This window comes from Mustela nigripes, chromosome 13 (genome assembly GCF_022355385.1).
Source record: "Mustela nigripes isolate SB6536 chromosome 13, MUSNIG.SB6536, whole genome shotgun sequence".
Taxonomy (NCBI): Eukaryota; Metazoa; Chordata; class Mammalia; order Carnivora; family Mustelidae; genus Mustela; species Mustela nigripes.
In genome coordinates, this window is record NC_081569.1 from 49,451,518 (window position 1) to 49,473,428 (window position 21,911).

Sequence of the window (21,911 nt, forward strand, 5' to 3'; positions counted from 1 at the left end):
TTAGGTAGCATTGACATTTTCACAATATTTATTCTTCCAATCCAGGAGCATGGAACATTAGAGACACAGAATCTATACTCAGAAAACTATAAAGTCCTCATGAAAGAAATTGAGGAAGACACAAAGAAATGGAAAAATGTTCCACATACCATATCTTTTAACAGAGAAGAATTAATATCACACTGTAAGAAGAGCATGTAGAATGGTTTATGTTGGTGTGGCTACCTTTGGGAAAATATAATCTGCTCTGATCAGTTTGAAGAAATTATGGCAATACTTGGAAAAATTGAAAATGTATAGGACATGGCAATTCCACATCTAGATGCACCTTGTTAAAATTTTTCTACACGTGCACACAGAGACGTATAGAAAGATATTCATTGTTACATCGCTTGGAAACTTTTGAAATATTCCAAATATTCGCCAACTGAAGATTACTAAAGGAATGGTGTTTTATTGATACAAAGGGACAACAATACATCACAACAAGGAAAGGAATGAGAAACATACATTTTAATATTGAGACTTAAAAGCACTAATGATTGAACAACAGAACAAATTGCAGAAAGATTTGACCCATATGATAGAATTTGTGTACATTTATTTTCTTTTTTCTTTTTTTCTGTTTTATATTATCATATAATGTATTATTTGCCCAGGGATACAGGTTTGTGAATCATCGGGCTTAACACATTTCACAGCACTCAGCATTGCACATACCCTCCTCAAAGTCCATAACCCAGCCACCCTAGCCCCTACCTCCCTCTGCTCAAGCAACTTGCAGTTTGTTTTGTGAGATTAAGAGCCTCTTATGGTTTGTCTTGTGTACATGATTTTAAAATTGCTCCCAGAGCACTAGATTTTGCTTATAAATATATTAGACATGAAGTACAAATGTAAAAATAGGAATGGATACACTCCAATTTTATGCTTTCATTTGTGAAGCATTAGGAGGAGTGAGAATGGAGAGAAGAAAAAAGTGGATGCTAAGGTTTTTATATTTTATTTATTGACAAAATGCTAAGCAAATGAAAAACAATGTTTATTAGTGTTGCGTACTATATATTGGCTTGTATTGATCTACATTGCTTAAATTTTGAAAAGTAATTAATCACCTTAAACATGAAATGAGCCCATGAAAGGGCAGGGGAAAGACTTAATAATACCTACCAAGAAAAAAAAATAAAACCAACCAAGAAGCATAAGGAACTCCAGAAGATTCCCCATTCCCCTGAGCTTAGCTTCTCCTCTCCTGTGAGGCTTTCTGGCCCCTCTCCTTTCACCCTCACACTGGGCTGTCCTTTGTAGGCTTGCCTTAATTGTGGACAAACAGCACTTTCTGTTTCTCTTAGCACTGGGTAGATAGTATGGCATCCGTCCTTCCCTATGGAAGTAGCTAAGGCGTCCGTGTAAGACAGGAGGTCAGGCTGTCAGAGCAGTACCTTGTTTTCACTGGACCTGCATCTTCTAATCAACATAAATTCTCCTTTATTCCTTTAAAGTGCCATGTCATCGGATTCAATTCTCAAATTCTGTAGGTGACATATTTTGAATTGTGTCCTTAGCTCATTTTCTCAGAACTATGACATCTCTAAGCAAGGGCTCACTGTCTTGGAATGAGGTCTGGTCTTAGGATGCCACCAGAGCCACAGATCCTGAAGCTCCTCAGAGTTTCCTGCACTGGGAGGAAAGGCAAAGGGTCAGGAAAGCCTGGAAGGGGAGACACAGGATGTGTACAAGTGTGGGTCTCAGTCCAGGCCATGCTGGCTCTGGTGTTCTCCAACCACTACAGGTAGACTTTTAAGGAGTGTCTTCAAAGGGGTTTCCTGGTTGGCTCAGTCTGTACAGCATGAGATGGTTCATCAAAGGGTCATGGTTTGGAGACGCAAGTTCACTAGAATTTGTTTAAAAAAAAAGTTAAATGAAAAGTTAAAAGGTGAGAACTTCAAAAGTGTTGCAAAGTGTGTAGGTGGGCATCCCTGACATGGGGGCCAAGATTCCAGAGACCCCACTTTTCTGTGTAAGGGAAGTTCCAGCTCTAATATCTCCTGTGTGGCCACAGAAGAGGCTCCAGAAGGTACATTTGTGCCATTGAACTCTGTCTGAGCGATATGATTGACTGATGCAGGTGGGTCAACCAGACATCCTTCAGCAGGAAATTCTATTTAAGGGAGAAATAGAAAGTGAGATGAACATAGGCTCATCATGTGAAACAGAAGGGTCAAGGAAATGAATCTTCTATACCCAGACTGAGGGGATGCATAGAAAAGAACACTGATGAGAGATACCAAGAGGCCAAATATCTTTCCCGTCCTGAGTCCATGTTATCCTGAGGCACTAGTTACAAATTCTCAGCCTGCTGGGTATTTTCCCTCCTACTGAATTCTAGCCACCTAGGTCAGCCACAGCCAGAAGACAACATCCATGGAATAGTTTGTTGACCAAAAGTAGCAGAACTTTTCTATACAGGCCAGACAATAACTATTTCATCTTTGTGGGCTACATGTGGTGTCTCTCTTCCTATTTCTTTTTTCTCCTCCCCTCCCCCTTGTCCAGTAGTCCCACCTGTAGATGGACAGTAGTTCCTGTATCAGACTGCCCGTTACAGTCAGGCAGGGACCTTTAAAAAATATTCCATCAAGCCGGGCCCCATCCTCAGAAATTCATTTGGTTGTTTATTAAGCGTTCATCAAATTCATTTAATGGGACAAACAGCTTCTCTGTCTCTCCATTACTGTCACACTGCTTCCACACTCACAACACCTCTGACCCCAGATATGCAGCGGGGGTGTATGTGTGTGCGGTAGAGGTGGTTTCCTACAACAGGCAACTCTGGGGCATTGACTGGATATTCTACAATTTAACTCAATTCTGATACTACTTCCCTGGAGATAGTGTCAGCTCCCCAGATTAGGGATTCATTCCCCGAGGCTCACCCAATCCAGATGTCAATCACAAGTCTCCTGATTACCTGGCTATAAGTCTCAGCTTTCCCCTGACCCCCTTGTTTGTTGGATTGATTTGCTAGAACCACATACAGAACTCAAGGAAACACATATGCTTTACCGTTTTTGAAGGGATATGATAAGGAGAGAGATGCACAGCCAGATAAAGAGTTATGTTGGGTAAGGTCTGGGAGTATCCCTAAAGATTAAGCTTCTGTCCTCATGGAGTTGGTGTGCATCACCCTCCCACTGTAGATGATGTAGGAAGGATGTTAGGGCTCAAAGCCAGTGACCAAGAATGAATTCTTGAGATGTCTTTGGCGCAAGAAGGGGGCTTTATTAAAGCAGGGTGGGGGACAGGACCTGAGGGCAGATAGAGCTGCACTCAGATCATGAGGAGTGGCCCATTATATACTTTCAAGTTTGGAGAGCTTTAGTGATAAGGTAAGTCTCTAATGAACTGGGCATGAAGGTTCCAGGATCTTGAAGGGGCTAGCTATTGCCAGGAAGAGATCATTTATTACTGTCTTGTAAAAACTTCATCATGAGGTTTTTCAGATTTATATAAGTGGGCCATATGCTTGGGGATCATGTCATCATATATCTTGGGAAGGAGTAGAGAATAATGGAAATCCCCAAAGGACTTTTATATGTTATAGTAGACTTACAGGATCCTGAAGATCAGGCTATGATTGCCAGTTGCCCTTGGCAAAGTAGTAACATTGATGCAGCTGAGCTCTTAGAGAAGTGTCACTCTGCTTGTGTCAAGGACTTGTCATGGGCTGTAGGGAGTAAGGAAATTTAGTTTTTCTTTCACTTTTGTTTCCCACATCATAGATGTGTTTTTAGCCCATTAGTTCCCCTAACCCCGAACTTTGGGGTTTTTTATAAAGGCTACCTCACACAGGCAGGGCAATTATTACCTCCATTTCCAGCCCCTCTCCCCTCTCTTGAGGATGGGGGTGAGGCCATCATGGTTCCATCTTGCTGGTGATCAGCCCCATCCAGAAACCTCCCAGGTGGCTGCCAAGGGTCTCCTTCTTAAAAGATGTTCCCAGTGCTCTTATCACTTAGGAATTTACAAGGCTTTCAAGAGTCCTGTGCCAGGAATCAGAGGCAGAAATCAACATATATTTTCTACTTTATCAATGGGATCCAGTCACTGATTTTGTTTTTTATAAAGCTCCCAGATGAACTTCATATGAAACCAGAGTTGAGAGCGGCTGGGATATTTGCTAAAATATTAAGGTTTGCAACTTTTGAGTCATTCCTATAATGACTGTCAGGTCATTGAAACTGACTTAGGAATATACCTAAATGAATATCTGATTTAGTCAATTATCTTGACTCTCCCACAATACCTGATTACATGCAGAAAATAACACAAATCTGAGAGACAGTCTACCCTGGTCTGGTCTTTTAATTCAGAACAAATGCCTCTGGGCATAAAAGATTTTCTTCAAGTTATCTTCATTCTTATTCCCTCCCACAATTTCTTCAATTAGTGTGTTCTGTAATACATAAATAATGATTGTTGAGAAATAGTTGAGTTAAGGTAGAGTAACTGAATGATTGGGTGACAGGAAATTCAGCCTTTTACTAGGTTACTTTCTCCAATAATCTGCTGAAGTGTCCAGGAATATTTATACAATACCTAAGTTCATTGTGATTACTGATCAGGTCAATTCACCTCTTTCCCTGAGGATGATGCTATGTTCCTACACTGGTACCTATGGAATGTGAACACAGATCCTTGTTTCTACTCCCCCTGCACTTGGCTTGAATACTTTGAACCTATGCAATGTAAATGCCACGCTGCTTAAGATTAATACTATTGAAAGCTGCTCTAAAGTGACAGACTGAAGTCCCATAAGAGAAGTTCCCCTACTGGGTACCCACTTTCTCAAGTGCCAGGTTGTCCTGGCCTTCTTATGTCTTCCCACTGAGAAGGGCCTTGAGTATTTAGCACCCTTGGAGTCCAGGATTTTGAAACCCGAATCTTCATATTTCTGTCTTTGTTTCACGTCCTGACATAAAGAAGTGGCATGAAGGAGAGTGAGTCTGACTAGCACAGCTATTAAAGGAATCGCTTGGTTTGGAAAGAACCATTGTGCAGCACAGATAACTGACACACTTGTAACCACTTCAGTAGGTGGCCTTTTGGATAGGCATTATGTTTGGCTGCTACTCAAGGACAGATCAGGCTACAAAGCACTTTGACCTACCCTGGACTGTTAACCCAATGAGTTAGTAGTTGGCAGGGAAATGGAAAGGTATGAGGAGTGCCAGAATAGGCCACCTCCAAATAATCCTTTCTGGCACAAGAATTATCTTAAGCTGTTTATTGTGAGAAAGTGTAGACCAGGAGAAGTTCTGAAAGCAGAGGAGAGGTTACACTTTTGTAGGGGAAATTTACATTAGAAAAGGGTCCAGTACAGGAAGTGAGCCATGTCAGGGGTCACTTTCATCTGGGAGAGTCATCTTCATGACAGGGCTAATTTCCTTTCACAAACATTTCCTCCTCTCACCTTCCTCTGAATTGCATTTCCCTCTTTTAAAGCCCTAGATCCCTATCCTTTCCTTAGCCCAGGATGGTCCATAAGTCCCAGGTGGATAGCTGCTTTTTAGTCTCATATTTTTGTGGGGATCCACTATGTATGTATATAATTAAAATAGTTTTTGTCCTGTTACTCTGCCTTTTTGTACTGGGGGTGTGAGCTCACAGCTAAGAACCTAGAATTGTAGAAGGAAAATTATTTTTCCTCCCCTACATCTGTACCTAAGTTCTTAATCTCAGGCATTTTCTGAATCCCAGTCCCTTAATTTCTATGTCTTCTACCTCTTCAAAAACACCATTACTTTCGTGAGATTTCAGTGTTTAAGTAAGACATGCAGGTTTTTAGCTCCCCTGTATTTTTTTTTTCCTTGATCTATGCTTTCTTTCCATGCATTGCAATAGATCATGGGAGAATTGATTCTAAGGCTACAGGGGATTATTCTTCTTACTACTACTGACATTTAAAATTATCTGATGAGATATGGAAACCAAGAGTAAAGATGTAGGATGCATTGGTTGTCAGGGTTAGAACCTGTGTGTGAAAGTACCGTGGACATATTATGAAATATCTGTGCCACCTCCAAATAAAATAGGTCATGGTTTCAAGGGAAATATGTAAAAGCCATGAGTAGAGATGAGAAAGAAAGCCATGATGAGATGGAGAAATTCTAGCTCCAAAGTTCCAAAAAGGCGCAGGGGTGAGAGAAATGGGCAGAGGCCCCAGGTTGCAGAATAACATCAAAGGATGCCTAAGGCCCAGCTAGTTCTCCTAAGAATGTCAGCAAATGCAATCTAGATGGCTCCAGGCTGGCAATGATGTGAAAGGCATCCCAAACACACAACTCAAGGTCATTACAATGCAGCAGAAAGTGACTTTATTACTGTGAACAGAATGCCACAAACTTGGATGATGTCCCAAGATTAAAAATATGGGGCCTGGGTCTTTCCTTGCCCCTTTCCCTATTGCCCTTCTCCAAAACACACAAAGCTCCAAAGCAGAAAGGAATTCTATTTGTTTTTGTCCCCAGCTCTGGTCTGGCATCATGGCCCCATAATTCTCTCACTGCCCTCCTTCTTTCTTCTATGGGAACCATGGAAATCAACAATGAAAAAAAAAAAAAGGCAGAAGGGAGCACAAGAGAACCTGCACCAAGTGTGAGGCAAAGTAATGGGAAATGTAGTCTAATCAAACCATCCAGGGGGCTGTGATCTGGTACTGTTTAAGTGTACAGGAAGCATACTATTGGGAGGGAATCCTGGCTGAAACTTGTTACATTTAACAAGGTAGAACGGGTTCTGGAGCGTAGCCTTGTAGCGGCAGTCACACTGTCCCTCCAGAGTGACAGCAGTAAGTCATGTTAATACAATTCACACTCCAGTAACAGTTTTTCTGGCCAGTCTCACAGTCTGTCTTGGGCAAAAGACAGGTAGCAGCCGCGTTCTGGAAGGTGTTGTGCAGAACGGTGTTTGAAGGTTTACAAGTCTGAGTATAATTATTGGCCCCACTCATTTCTGTCTTGCATTGGACAGGACCTGCTCTTACACGCTGACTTTCAAACCCTTGAGCCCTTTCAGGTTTGGAGGACTAGCAGCAAGTGGCACTGGCCCCCATGATCCCAGCAGCACCAGAGGGAGAGGAAATGGTCCCAGAAGATCCAGCATCATCTCTTCTGTGTGGGAAGAGGGAAGAAAGTGAGAGAATGATAGTAGTAGAAGCAGTAAGAGCAAAATTATCATTCACAACCATTTAGATCTTCATCGAGACTTTCAAGATTTCTTGTCCATTTAATTAATTAATTAATTTATTTATTTATTTATAAAGTCTGTTTTTTTTTTTTTAAATCTTTCCAACATGGGTCTCACAATTCTATGAAGTTCCTGAAGCCCAATGATGAGGAATGTGAATTAAGATGATCTTTTCTTTGACTGACAGATCCCATTATTCTCTTTGTCCTGTGCTTATGGGTCCAGAATCATGCCTCTTCCCTCCTCCCTCCTGGATAATTTCTCCTCCATCTATTTAACCTGGGCTATCGGGCCATCAACTCGGTTCTATCTCCCCAACCCCCAGGCTTCTCCTCTTACCAGGTTTCCTTGATGGGGGTCCTGCTGAGGACAGAGGCAGTGGTTAGTCCCAGGCTCCAAGACTTTTGTCTGCTTTTCCTCTTCCAGGTATGCCAGCGTGGCCTGCCTGCAGCAGAGAAGGATTCTGAGCCCGAGGAAAGAGGAAAGGGAAACCTGGGGCTTGAAAGATGCCCTTCTTATGCACAGTGTAGATGAGACCCACATCCTCCAACTCACTGTTTAAAACCAGTATCCCTGCAGATGCAGGAAGACCAAGCCTCCTTAAAGGAATAAAGGAGAAGTGATAACTTCCTCAAAGAAATTGTGAGGAAATGGTGATTTCCTGATATGGGTTTGGTGCTTCCTTCTCCATAGGAAGCTTCAGTGTTTTGAACCTCTATGCTTTCAGTTCTTTAGGAGAAAACAACCAAGGTAAATTTGATACAATAGTTGCCAGGTACCTGGTAATGTTGTGAATTGCAACAGCAGACTCCATTGAATTATTGATTTATGGGTATGTTGTTGGGCCAGACTCTGGGCTTCTCATGTATCTTGATGTATCTGATCCCAGATCCCAAGTTGTGCCTCACTCTTCAGAAGAATGTTTATCTCCAGATTTTTCTAGGACCTCCCAACAACTTTCTGGAACCTCCTTAGCTTCCTTTCATGTGTACAAGTTGTCCTGTATAGATTCAAGAATTCATAATCTAATGAAGGAGATGGTCAGATTAATAGAGACATACATGGTATATTAACAACTGTAAATAGCTCTTTTGGCTGCGGTGGAGGAGGTGCCAGGGGGCTCTGAGGAGCTGGTAGATAGAAGGCTCTGACACCTGAACTTATTTTCAGATTAATAAGAAGTTAGGTGAAGCGGATGGTAAGGGCCTCCCATGAGGGAACTGCATGTAAGAGGAAGCCAGAAGCTGGTTCCTGGACCCATTCTGAAACCATAAGGATCACTGTAATTTTATTGTTTGTGTGGTACACTTAGGTCTAAGTTGTGCTGTTTCCTACTTAATTATGTTTTACGTACTCTGTTTGAAAAACTTATTTATTCGTTTGAGAGAGAGAGGGCATGAGTGTGTGGAGGGGCAAAGGGAGAGGAGGGAGACTCCCCATCCAGCAGCACTTCGTCCTATTGGGGCTCAGTCCCACCACCCATGAGATCAAGACCTGAGTGGAAACTAACTGGAAGGTCAAATGACAGAGACACACAGGTTCCTCTGTTTTCCTTACTTCTTAACCTTGAGCACAACCAATCATTAACTTTGTCTTTTTACTTCTACTCTCGGTACCTAATGATTGTAGAAACATAACAGGAACCAGACAGAAACATGTATCTTGATGTATATGATCCCAGATCCCAAGTTGTGCCTCACTGTCCAGAAGAATGCTTATCTCCAGATTTTCCAAGGACCTCCCAACAAGTGTCAGGAAACCCCTTAGCTTCCTTTCATGTGTGTTAAGTTGTCCCTTATAGATCAACAGGGCAAGAGGGCAAAGCAGCTTTGGGAATGATCCCTTTCTTTCACCTTGGACTGCTCTCTAGACTACAAAGCTTTCCTTGCTTTAAATCCAGTGTCTCAGAATTTGGCTTGCTGCACATTGGGTGCACGGACATGTTGGAGTCTGGCAACAGAGACCCATAGGCATGAAGGAGAAAGGCCAGTTTAGGGTATTTGCCTCTACGGTCTGTTCTTGCTTTTCCACTGGTGCTGTAATACACTTATTTGGAATCTTCTTGTTTTCAGGAGGGCTCACAGAAAAGTCTCCTACAGGGACTCCCTGCCTCTAGCCTCTTTTCCTTCCAATCTGTTCTACACATCCCTTCCAGATTAGTACTCCTTGAGCATCAATAGAATAGGGGAACACTCTTGCTTTTTAATGTCTTCAGTTATATACAGGATAAAAATGATGTCTTTTTAGAGCAGAATCACAAGATACAAGGTTAATATACAAAAATCAATTGCTTTCTTAGGTACCAGTAACGAACAATTGAAATTTGAGAAAAAAATTTACATACGCACCCAAGAAAAATGAAATATGTAGATATGAATCTACTAAAAAAATGAACAAGCTCATTATGAAGAAAACTACAAAACTCAGCTGAAAGAAATCAAAGAAAATCTAAGTACATGAGGAGATCATCTTTGTTCATGCTGAAGGAAACCAGACTCTGTGACCCCAAGCTATGGCTCTTTGACATAAATGACATTTTGTACTAAAGGCAGTTAAGAATCCATAAATGCAGGGAAGGCTCTCCTTTTTTGCCTAAAGGCAGGAAATAAATTCTTTTCCTGGAGACAATGTTACCAGCCAGAGGTGGCACCAGAGGAATCTGGAAACAAACCTTGTTATACTAACCCTTTTCTTTCTAGTTATTTCTTCACCATTTCCTACCCATAAACCAAACCCTTTTATCCTGTCAAGTCTCCAAAAGGTATTGTGTCTTTGTCTAAAGGGTATAAAAGCTTCCAGTGCTGGTCGTTATTTTAGGTCTTCATTCCCTTACGGAGGCTCCCATGTACATGTGAAAATTTAAGCGAATTTGTATGCTTTATTCTTACTTATCTCTGTCAGTTCAATTTTGAGACCCAGTCAGAGACCATGAGAAAGCCGAGGAAGATGGCTTCTTCTCCTACAGTGTTATTATGCACTGTCCAAACCCATAGGAATATATAATGCAGAGAATTGATCATTATTAAATTGTGGACTTTAGTGAGCCTTCATCAATATTGGCTCATCAATTATAGGAAAAGGACCCCCCCCTCAGGAAGATTTTAATAACAGGAAAACTGTGGTCTGTGTGGGTAGGAAAGCAGGCAAGGGAGAAGCACAAGAGAATTTTCTATTCTTTCTACTCAATTTTTCTGTAAACTTAAAACTACCCTGAAAAATTAAAGCTACTTAATTAGAACCAAACCAAACCAAAACAAACCAAACAGGTTGTCTGTATGCCTAGCCCTCATGTATCCTATTCTACAGCCACAAGCCCCCCTTCTCTCCAGTCCCACAACTTGATAGCACCCTGAGCCCACTAGCAGAGGTAAACAGTATCAGATTACCCCTGTGCCTGGGCAGGAGTTCCCAACCGGGGCTCCTTTCATCAGAAGAGCCTAAGAGACTTTTAAGAAGGCTTAGATTCCAGGCCTCCTGAAACAGAGTCTTTGGGAAGGACGTCTTTTGCATGTCTGTGTTTGATGAGCTCCACGGTGAATCTCAAACCCATTCCTAGTGGAGAGCCATTTTCTCTGGCTCATGCTGATTTTCACCTAGTCCCAAGCTCTCAAGACTGCCCTTCTGCCAGATTCCTGAAACAAAATTTCTACCTTCTCTTGAAACAGGCAGTTGAATGACTGACTGCTACCAGAAATAAAGTGCAAGACAGATTGGGGAGGACACAACTGGAAGAGTCTACCTCTCCTCCCTATCTCTCTTAAATTATCCCAAATCTAACAAGTGTAGTGGAGGAATAATATCCATTCCTTCTACCCTTCTAAGTTCTCAGCTGGGGCCCCATAATAAACAAACAAATAAACAAACAAATTAACAAGAGAAAAGAATACCCATTTATTTCCTATAGGTTTAAGAGGAGAGCCTTCCCAAGGAAATAAGGCCCTAAAGAGTGGTTAAACCTGAGTGTGTGTATGCCAGGTTTGATGAAAGGTGGAACGTGGTGGAAGGATGTGCTAGAACAAAGGGTACAAGCTAAGTGTAGTAAATGGGGGGGGAACTCAGCAAGATGTTTGTTCAGTTGTCACTCCATTTTTGCAGATAATGACACTCCTTTCCTCTGGGTGCTGGAAACCCTCTCCCAGGAGGGTTTTATGACCTGCTTCCAGAGAAGGTCAGTAAGTCTTTCCTGTACCTGTCCTTTCTCAAATTTCTTCAACTTAAAAGATTGAATTTGCCAAGTTGCCATATTCTATAATAGCCTGTCCTGAACTCTGTCAGAAGCTGTGTGTGATGTGAGTGGACACTGGTGGTTGTCTTGGACCTTTCTCCAGCCCTACAATCCTAAAGCAAGTTCAGGGCATTTGATATGTCCATTGTGTGGTCTCTGTTGCAACATGCCTGTGTCTTCTCCACACTGCTGCCTGGCTGGAAGGGGATTAGTTCGAAGGCCTGCTATTTGGGCTGTTTCTTTCTCTAGACTTTTATATGCTTGCTGACTGCAAAAGTAGTGGTGCCAAATTCTTGTTACCGAAATAACAGAACATTAGTATCTTGAATCATACACGATATTCCGTCATATTCAACCTCTTAGAACACTCCCTCTCCCCTGGTTGCTGAGGTCTTTGTGTGTCAGGCACCTGCCAGGTGAGTGAGAACAGTGAGTCAGAGACTGATACTACATGATGAGCCCCACGTTCCTTTTAAGGTTTAGTTTTATTGTTTCTGCAGAGCTATGGGCCTGATTGTCAGAATGGCTCCCCAGGCTTAGGCCGTTGCTCACTTCAGGCATTTGATGTCTTTTTGTTTTTGTCCAGTTGCTAGGTCAGACTATCTTATGACTTCCTTCTTCTTTCCAAATAAGTCATAAGGAACTCTTTCTATTTGTTTTGCTGTGTGGGTCCTGAGTTTTCCATATTTCCCACTAGACCTTATCCCTTTAACTGTCTATACAATTTACATACTTATTATATTTTTTTGTCTTTTGTTTTTTTGCTTGTTTGTTCTGCTATTCCTCTAGCGTGTAGGTACTCAAATGGTTACTGAATAAGGCTCTGCCAACGAAGGGCCCTACTGCCACTACACAATATTCCTGAGATGTCAAGGTCACGGACTGATATGAGCTCCCGGCCAGCCCTGACCACCTCCTCACTCAACTGAATCTCCACTCTGGCCATCCATGAGGCCTAATGGGGGGCCTGGAGGAGGCACCCCCCTTCCCCTAAGTGGCAAGTGCAGGTGATCCAACCGCTCTTTATCTGTGGGCACCTCAGTGCTTCTTTTTAATGCCTTCTCTCGGAAATCCGCAGCCGTCATCGACCCCCGGCCCACCGCCTCTCTCCTAGCCTTTCCAGAGGCTGAGGCCTTGACCATGAAGAGGAGCTGATGCTGGCCTCCCTCCTCAACCCTCAATAACCGCGCGTGTAACGGCGCCTTGCCGCCAGCAGGGGGCAGGAACTCTGGCTGAGTTTCCCCGCCCAGCCCCCGCTCCTCCCCAGCTCCCCTTCTTCTTCCTGGGCGGAGTGAGGAAGGACGCCAGGGCCCGCCCGGGGAATCTGTGCGCACGGGGCCGTGGGTGGTGACGCGGTGCTGGGCTTCGATTCGGGAGAGCCAGGCTCCCGCCCGGGATGATGCTCTTCGAGCTCCCGGGCTCCTCGAGTAACACTCGGGCGGCGCGGCCCCTGAGCCCCGAGACACCGGGTCCGCCCCGTTATTCCCAGGTCCCTTCACCCCCAGGGTCTCCGCCACCGCGGGGTCGGGTCACGGCTCGCGGAGGGAGGTCTGGAGGTTTTACAGGGAGGGCCTCCCGCCTCCTCCAGAGGCGCAAACCCCGGAGCCGGGGGGCACAGCCCGGGAACCAGGCGCTGCCGGGAGAGAGGGTTGCGGAGGTGGGGAAACCCCAGCTCTCGCCTCGCACCTTCGCCCTCTCGGGCGGGTCCCGCTGTCGCCGCCGCCAGAGCCGGCAGGGGGCGCTGCGCCGCCCTTGCTGCTCGCCCGGGGACCAGAACGTGACCTCCTGGTTCTTCCGTAGAGGTGGCTTGCCAAAGGCTCTTTGAAATTCTGAGGAACACTGCGCGAAAGTAAGCCAATAGGCTTCGGATAAAGAGCGCCTACTGTGTACCACGAGCTCTCCATCCTGTCGGTGGTTAGATGTGCGGAAGGCGAGGGTGTGTGCTTCCATCTGCGGGGCTGCTGCAGGGTGACAGGTGGGGGTGTCTGGGTCAACTCAAGGTTTCATCGCGGTGGTCCTTTTAAGTTTTCTTCCTAACATCATTGTCTGGACTTTTTTTTTTTTAAGGTTTTATTTATTTTTTTGATACACAGAGATCAAAATAGGCAGAGAGGCGGGCAGAGAGAGAGGGGAAGCAGGCTCCCCGCTGAGCGGAGTGTCTGATAGAGGCCTGGATCTCAGACCCTGAGCTCAAGACCTGAGTGGAAGGCAGAGGCTTAACCCGCTGAGCCATCCAGGCGCCCCATTATTTGAACTTTCTATTACCAGGATCTTCCTTACCAACCGAGAAGGGGCTGCAATGAGGTAGTGTCTTTGACTTTTCCTTTGTAGCTATGTATGCATCGCACGTGCAAATGGTAAGCGTAAATGCAACACTGAGAAACAAATCTGGTAAAAAGGATGTTTTCCTTTGGTCGTTGTTTGTTAGGCCCCAGTTTTCTTTTCCAGACGTAGTTCAGTTACAGATTTAAATATTAAATGTTATTAATATATTCGATGGAATATGATTCAGCCATCAGAAACATGAAATCTTGCCACTTGCAACAACTGGATGGAACTGGAGGGTATTATGCTAAGTGACAGAAGTCATTCAGAGAAAGACGATTATCATATGATCTCACTTATCTGTGGAATTTAAGACACAACACAGAGGCTCATAGGAAAAAAATAAAACCAGGGGAAACCAGAGTGGGAGACAAATCATAGAGACTCTTAATCATAGGAAACAAACTGAGGGGTTCCAGAGGGGTGGGGGGTGGAGGAGTGGGGTCACTAGGACATTTAGGGTGCTTTGATCCCTGAATCTGCTAGCCAAGTGGAGACCAGAACTTTTTCCTGGGCTTCCCTTAAGATCTGGGGACATGGGGGCACTTTGGTGGCCCAGTCAGTATCTGCATTAGGCTCAGATTGTGATCTGAGGGTCCTTGGATGGAGTCTCACATGGAGCCTAGCATCTATCCAGGCTTTGGGCTCCCTGCTCAGTGGGGAGCTGCTTTTCCCTCCCCCTTTGCCATTCCCCCTGCTTGTGCCTTCTCTCTGTGTCAAATAAATGGGTAAATTTAAAAAAAAAATAGATTTGGGAGATGACTTTGGAAGTGTGATGGTTACCTGTGCGGTGCTGGAGGATAATAGCTGAATAAGCAGATAATTGAACGAGCATTCAGCCTTACTTTAAAGGAACAGATTTAGGAGTTTTGTCATAACTTTCATGCTGTGGTGCTCTTTAGTATTGAGCTTGCCACCTTGAGATTTGCATTCCAGCACTGCAATTATGAAGGAAAGGAAGTAAGATACCTACAGAACATGTACTTATGCTATCAACTTTACAGTTAAGCTGTACTGAAAATAAGTTTATCTTGTAACCCATTACACACATCACCCACATTTTTTAAAAGGGCGATCCATGCCCAGCGACTTAGAAATCAAGAGTCACATGCTTTACCCACTGAGCCAGCCCAGTGCCCCTACACAAGCTATTTCTGAAGGGAGTTCTATTCACGAGAGGGAGCATTTGTAGGTGACTTTTTTCCTTACCTTTACCCTCCACCGAAATGGCGTCAAGACTTTGACTGTAAAGAAACCCGACTCTAGGGCATGGACTGACTGGCCAGATACCCACGGAGTAAACAGGTGTGGAGAGCTTACTGTCCTGTAATAATGGTGACAAAACTGGATACTCTCTCTGACTTTCATCCCCCATGATGCCAGAAGCTGTCCTTGTGTTGTCTTCCTTTGTGACCCTCATCACTTAGGCTAATGCTTGCCATAGAAATGCCTTCTAGGTAACTTTCATGGGCCATTGTTGTAAGTCCTGTTGGTGTTAAGGATTTTTTGAAGAATCCCATTTTCAGAATGGGAGAATTCCCTTACCTTCTATCCTGCTCTCCACCCTTGAAGGATTGTGAATTTTATTGACTAATTTTTCTGCATCTAATGATGCAGTTACATAGTGTTTCTCTCCTAATCGGTTAGTGGTGTGGGATTGTATAAAATTTCTGAACAGAGCTACTCCATTTTGAAGCTCCATTTTCCTTTTCAACTAATGAACTCTTGAGCTAGGCCAGAAGTTGCAATAGTTTTACAAGAAGTTGCTCATAAAATTTCAGCAGGACAACTGGCATTAGTATTTCATGAGGACAGTAAAGTTAATACATACCAGGGCAATTTCATTTGATAGCACCAATAAAGTCATTAATAAAGCAGTAATCAGAAGTGGCTCAACGGATTAGCACCAAATTACCAAGGTTTTTTCCCTTCTTTTCATTATTGAAATCATTTAATTACCCCTTCCTTATTTTTCATGAAGTCTCCCCACATGAAGGGACACTTTTCTAGTTATTCTGGCATCTGTACTCCCCAAATTGTAACTCTGAGACCCCAATAAAAGCCTTTGTTCTTTTTTCAGTTTCATCTTCTTTTCCTGGTTAACAGTGGGGTGAATTGCATTAATTGATTTTAGAGTACTAAACCAACTTTGGCATAAATCCATTTTGGTTATGCTAAATTATCTTTTTTTATATCTAACTGAATTGATTTTGCTAATATTTAAGGATTTCATTTTCCCTTTATGTTCATGAATGAAATTGGTATGTATTATTATGATTTTTGGTTTTATCTTGTCTGATTTTGATATCCTTAAGACAAGATTTTAATATCTTGTCTGATTTTTTTTTTAAAGATTTTATTTATTTATTTGACAGAGAGAGATCACAAGTAGGCAGAGAGGCAGGCAGAGAGAGAGAGAGAGAGGAGGAAGCAGGCTCCCTGCGGAGCAGAGAGCCCGATGCGGGACTCGATCCCAGGACCCTGAGATCACGACCCGAGCCGAAGGCAGCGGCCTAACCCACTGAGCCACCCAGGCGCCCTCTTGTCTGATTTTGATACATTGGCTTTCAGAAATGAGTTGAGGAGTATTCCCTCTTTTTTTATTTCCTATATTGGAATTGTGTGTTATTTTATTATTTACAGAACTCATCTGTGAGCTTGTCTGACACTTTCTATGTGACTATTTTTTTTACAAATTTATTTATTAAGATTTTATTTATTTATTTGACAGAGAGAGATCACAAGTAGGCAGAGAGGCAGGCAGAGAGAGAGAGGAGGAAGCAGGCTCCCTGCTGAACAGAGAGCCAGATGCGGGACTCGATCCCAGGACCCTGAGATCATGACCTGAGCCGAAGACAGAGGTTTAACCCACTGAGCCACCCAGGTGCCCTGTGACTATTTTTAACTTCTTTTCAATTTTTTTTTCTTTTCAATTTTTTTAATTGTTAAGGAGAGACTGAGTTTCGTATTTTTTCTTGAGATAGCTTTAACAGGTTGTATTTATCTAGGAATTTATCCATTTCATCTAAAGTATTTAAATACATCAGCACAACTGGGTGTTGTATGTTGAATCACTACATTGTATACCTGAAACTAATGTTACTCTGTATGTTAACTAATTGGAATTTGAATAAAAAAATAATAAATATATCAACACAAAGTTAATCATACTCTGTTTAATTTCGAAACATCTGGGTTTACATCCTATTTCTGTCTGACCTTTTATTTGTACCTTTTTTATTGATAAAACCTATGAGATGTCTTTCTTATTAGGCTTATTAAACAAAGACTTTTCTGATATACAGAAGCTAAAAGAGTTCATTGCCTGAAGGAAGTCCTCTAGACAGAGAAAAAAATGACAGCTGGAAATAGGAATGAATTGTGTAGACAAGAAATGGAGGACAAGAGAAATTGTAACTACATGACAATATGAGTAATTTCTGGGAATAGAGCATGGAAATAGTTTTGGAAGGTTTGAGATTAATTCTAACATCCTGGATTTTGCTCTCCATGAAGGAATATGTTTGTTTTCTAAACCTAAAGCTCTGATAATATAATTTTCTTTACCTTCCAATAAATATCAAACCCAGTAAACCTGTCTCTAAATTAAAAAGAAAAAATCTTGACAGGAACTTCCAGGAAAACAGGTCGGTCCCCACCCTGGTGATCACATGCACTGAAACAACTTGAGGAGAAAGGCCACCAGCACTGAGGCAAAATTTCAGACACAGTTATCAGCTATCAGGTTGCTGCCCTGTGTGGACAGAATAACTGAAGCTCTCAGCGATTAGAGAAAGGATAAGTAAGTGGTAGAAATCTAGGATGGAAAACAATGCTGCCATTATAAAATATACCCCATGAGAATGCTTATGGGAAGGGGAAAACATTCTCTTGTTATTGTTTAAAAAAAAAAAGCAGAAGGTAAAATACTAGGTATCCTATCACACATTTTCATTTCAAATATAACCAGAAAAAGTACTGGTTAGAAATTTGTGAATATGGGGAGTGTATCTTTGGTTGTTGAGATTACAGCTGGGGTTTTTTGTTTTGCTTTGTTTTGAAGATTTTATTTATTTGAGAGAAAGAGAGAGAGAGCTGGCTTGCATACGTGGGGGTTGGAGGGGCAGAGAGAGAAGCAGATTCCCCACTGAGCAGAGAGTCCCACTCAAGGCTCTGTCCCAGGACCCTGAGATCATGACCTGAGCAAAAGGCAGCCACTTAACCAACTAAACCACTGAAGCAGCCCTGTTTTTGTTTCTGGTCTTTTTTAAGATTTGTGATTTTTCCAAATTTCCTAACATTTCTTTATTGAATATATGTTACTTCTCTAATAAGAAAAAAATGGAGATGTTATTTAAAATGTTGGCTTCTTAAGTCAGACATTCTGAGGTCTTTTTTAGCCTCATCAAATACTCTTTTTGCTGCAGCACGGACCACACACTCACCTAGACTTTTGGACTCCTCCTCCAGGTGGGTGATACTGATAGAGGAATGTTTGGAATCCCAGGGTTGCTCAGAGAATTCTTGACTGACTTCTATGGGGTTAATTCACTTCTTTCTCTCCAAGAAGACTTCAGGAAAAATCCCTAACCTCTGAATAACTGCAATTTTTTTAAAAAGATTTATTTATTTTAAAGAGAGAGAGAGAGAAAGAGTGAGCAAGCAAGCAAATATGGGGAAGGGCAGAGGGAGAGGGAGAGAGAAACATTAGCAGACACCAGGCTGAGTGTGGAACACAATGTGGGGCTTGATCTTAAGACCCTGAGATCGTGAGCTAAGTCAAAACTAAGAGTGGGCCACTTGGCCAACTGTACCACCCAGGGGCCTCACTGCAATTAAAAAAAAAAAAAAATTCCATTTATTTATTTATTTATTTATTTAAAGGTAACTTCTATACCCAATGTGGGGCTCAAAATCATGACACCTAGATCAAGAGTCAGCAGGTTCTTCTGACTGAGCCAGTCAGGGGTCCTAGCAATGTTTGTTTGTTTGTTTGTTTTAATGTCTTCCAGAAACATGATTAGTAACACACACCATCCAGAGAATTCCTATTTTGATACAAAAATATTTTTCTCTAAGAAAAATCATCATTGACTTCTCCCTTGGTGTTCCACCCACCATTCTTTCTTAAGAAGGCAGTTTGATGTTGGGAAGAAAGCACGAATTTTGCATGATGACCGTTTTAGGTATCACCTTTTTTTTAAAGATTTTATTTATTTAACAGACAGAGATCACAAGTAGTCAGAGAGGCAGGCAGAGAGAGAGGAGGAAGTAGGATCCCTGCTGAGCAGAGAGCCTGATGCGGGGCTCGATCCCAGGACCCTGGGATCATGGTCTGAGCCGAAGGCAGAGGCTTTAACCCACTGAGCCACCCAAGCACCCCCATTTTAGGTATCATTAAAAACGTTATTAAAAGCCGGGTACTTTTAAGCCATGTGACCTTGAGCAAGGTGCTTTTTACCTTCTGAGCCACCCTACAACATACAAAGAGCCTGTATTAGCTACTGAGGGGCCATTAGAGATAAATCTTCCAACACCACAAAAGGCAAGGAAATGGAAGACTAGGGCCCAATCCAGGTTTCCTTGCCTCACAAGTTCCATGACTATATGGGAAATAAAACCATATATACAAAGATCACATTGTGTGATGGAGTTACCTGTATAGCTGTGAAAAAGTAAGCATGACATTAGCTCTTTTTGGCAGCAACACTAAATTTATTGCTGGATGTGATGTATCTTAGCCCTCCAATGCTTATGAAAAAAATATGAACTTAAAAAAATATTTATTTACTTGACAGAGAGAGAGAGAGCACAGCAAAGGCAGCAGTAGGCAGAGTAAGAAGCAGAAGAAGACTCCTCACTGAGCAGGGAGCCTAATGTGGGGCTGGATTCCAGGCCCCTGGGAGCATGACCACAGCCGAAAGCAGATGCTTAATGACTGAGCCACCAGGTGCCCCTGAACTCCTTTCATATAGGATTATGGGACAGAGAGACATAACTACAGGGTATATCCATTGTTTTATGGAATATACACTTTCTTTACATCTGTTACACCCAGATCCTCATCTGGACATAACAGACATAAAAAAAAGTCTATCTTCTCCTATTCAGTAGGTTGCCAATTAGTTTTACTTTATTTATTTTTCTCTTAAGATTTTATTTATTTATTTGACAGAGAGAGAGATCACAAGTAGGCAGAGAGGCAGGCAGAGAGAGGGGGCAACAGGCTCCCTGCTGAGCAGAGAGTCAGATGCAGGGATGGATCCCAGGACCCTGGGATCATGACCTGAGCTGAACTTAACTGACTGAGCCACCCAGGTGCCCCAGTTGCCATTTAGTTTTATTGATGGTTTTCTTCATGGTGCAGAAGTTTTTTCTTTTGATGTAGTCCCACTGGTTTATGTTTGCCTTTACTTCGTCTCAGGAGACATATCTAGAAATTTGTTGCTATAGATGATGTCAGAGAAATTACTGTCTGTGCTATCTTCTAGGATTTTTATGGTTTCAGATCATTTAGGTCCTTAATCCATTTGGGGTGTGTTTTTATGTTTGGTAAAAGAAAAGTGGTCCAGTTTCATTCTTTGACATGCAGCTGTTTATTTTTCCCAATCATTTGTTGAAGGGACTGTCTTTCTGCCTTTGGATAGTCTTTTCTGCTTTGGTGAATATTAATTGACCATATAATTGAGGGTTTATTTCTGGGTTTTCAATTAATTCCATGGATCTATGTGTCCTTATTTGTGCCAGTACCATACTGTTTTGATTTCTACAGCTTTGTAATATAACTTGGAGTCTGAAAGTATATGCCTCCAGTTTTGTTTTTCTTTTCAAGACTACTTTGGCTCTTTGGGCTCTTTTGTGGTTTCATACAAATTTTGGGTTGTTTGTTATAGTTCTATGAAAAATGAGAGGCCCTGCTTTTTGACACATACATTCTAGTGGAGGCAGAGAATATTAAACAAATAACAAAATGAAGAATGCAAGTTTTAATAAGAGCTATGAAAGAAAAAAGTAAGGTGATCTAATAGAAGAATTGGGTAGAATAGAATTGCTATAGACAGAATGTTTGAAATGTTGAAATCCTAACATATAATTCTCTAATAGCATGAGGAGGTCAAGCCCTTGAGAGGTGACTAGATCATGAATGAGGGTGGAGCCCTCAGGAGTGGGAGTAGTGCCCTTATAAAGGGGATTTCCAGAACCCCCTGCCTTGCCACCATATGAGGACACAGCAGAAGGATTTTATCTATCTATAAACCAAGAGGTGGATTCTCAGCAGACATCAAATCTGCTGATGCCTTGATCTTGGACTTTCCAGTCCCCTAAACTGTTAGAAAGAGATGTTTGTTGTTTATAAGCCATCTAGTATAAGACAGCTTGTTGTAGCATCCTAAACAGACTAAGACAAGGACCACAGATAGTGTGCTGAGGAGAGAACTCTGATGAAGGTATATTTAAATGGAAACCTGTTGAACGAGGAGATGGTCATATAAAAGAATATTTCATTCCCACCAACAGTGTAAAAGAGACCCTCTTACACTGTTGGTAGGAATGCAAGTTGGTGCAGCCTCTTTGGAGAACAGTGTGGAGATTCCTCAAGAAATTAAAAATAGAGCTTCCCTATGACCCTGCAATTGCACTCCTGAGTATTTACCCCAAAGATACAGATCTAGTGAAAAGAAGGGCCATCTGTACCCCAATGTTTTTAGCAGCAATGGCTATGGTTGCCAAACTGTGGAAAGAACCAAGATGCCCTTCAATGGACAAATGGATAAGGAAGATGTGGTCCATATACACTATGGAGTATTATGCCTCCATCAGAAAGGATGAATACCCAACTTTTGTAGCAACATGGACGGGACTGGAAGAGATTATGCTGAATGAAATAAGTCAAGCAGAGAGAGTCAATTATCATATGGTTTCACTTATTTGTGGAGCACAAATAGCATGGTGGACATGGGGAGTTAGAGAGGAGAAGGGAGTTGGGAGAAATTGGAAGGGGAGGTGAACCACAAGAGACTATGGACTCTGAAAAACAATCTGAGGGGTTTTAAGTTGTGGGGGGGGGTGGGAGGTTGGGGGAGCCAGGTGGTGGGTATTAGAGAGGGCACGG

The 21,911-nt window shown here is 42.4% G+C and overlaps 1 long non-coding RNA gene across 1 annotated transcript; it reads right to left on the bottom strand.

Moving 5' to 3' along the window:
- Nucleotides 1-6,354: 6,354 nt before the first annotated feature.
- LOC131998597 (uncharacterized) lies at nucleotides 6,355-7,848 on the bottom strand. The gene is made up of 2 exons (XR_009398812.1): nucleotides 7,588-7,848; nucleotides 6,355-7,172 (listed from the first exon to the last, which is right to left on the bottom strand). It is a non-coding gene; the product is annotated as an uncharacterized LOC131998597 (long non-coding RNA).
- Nucleotides 7,849-21,911: the final 14,063 nt, after the last annotated feature.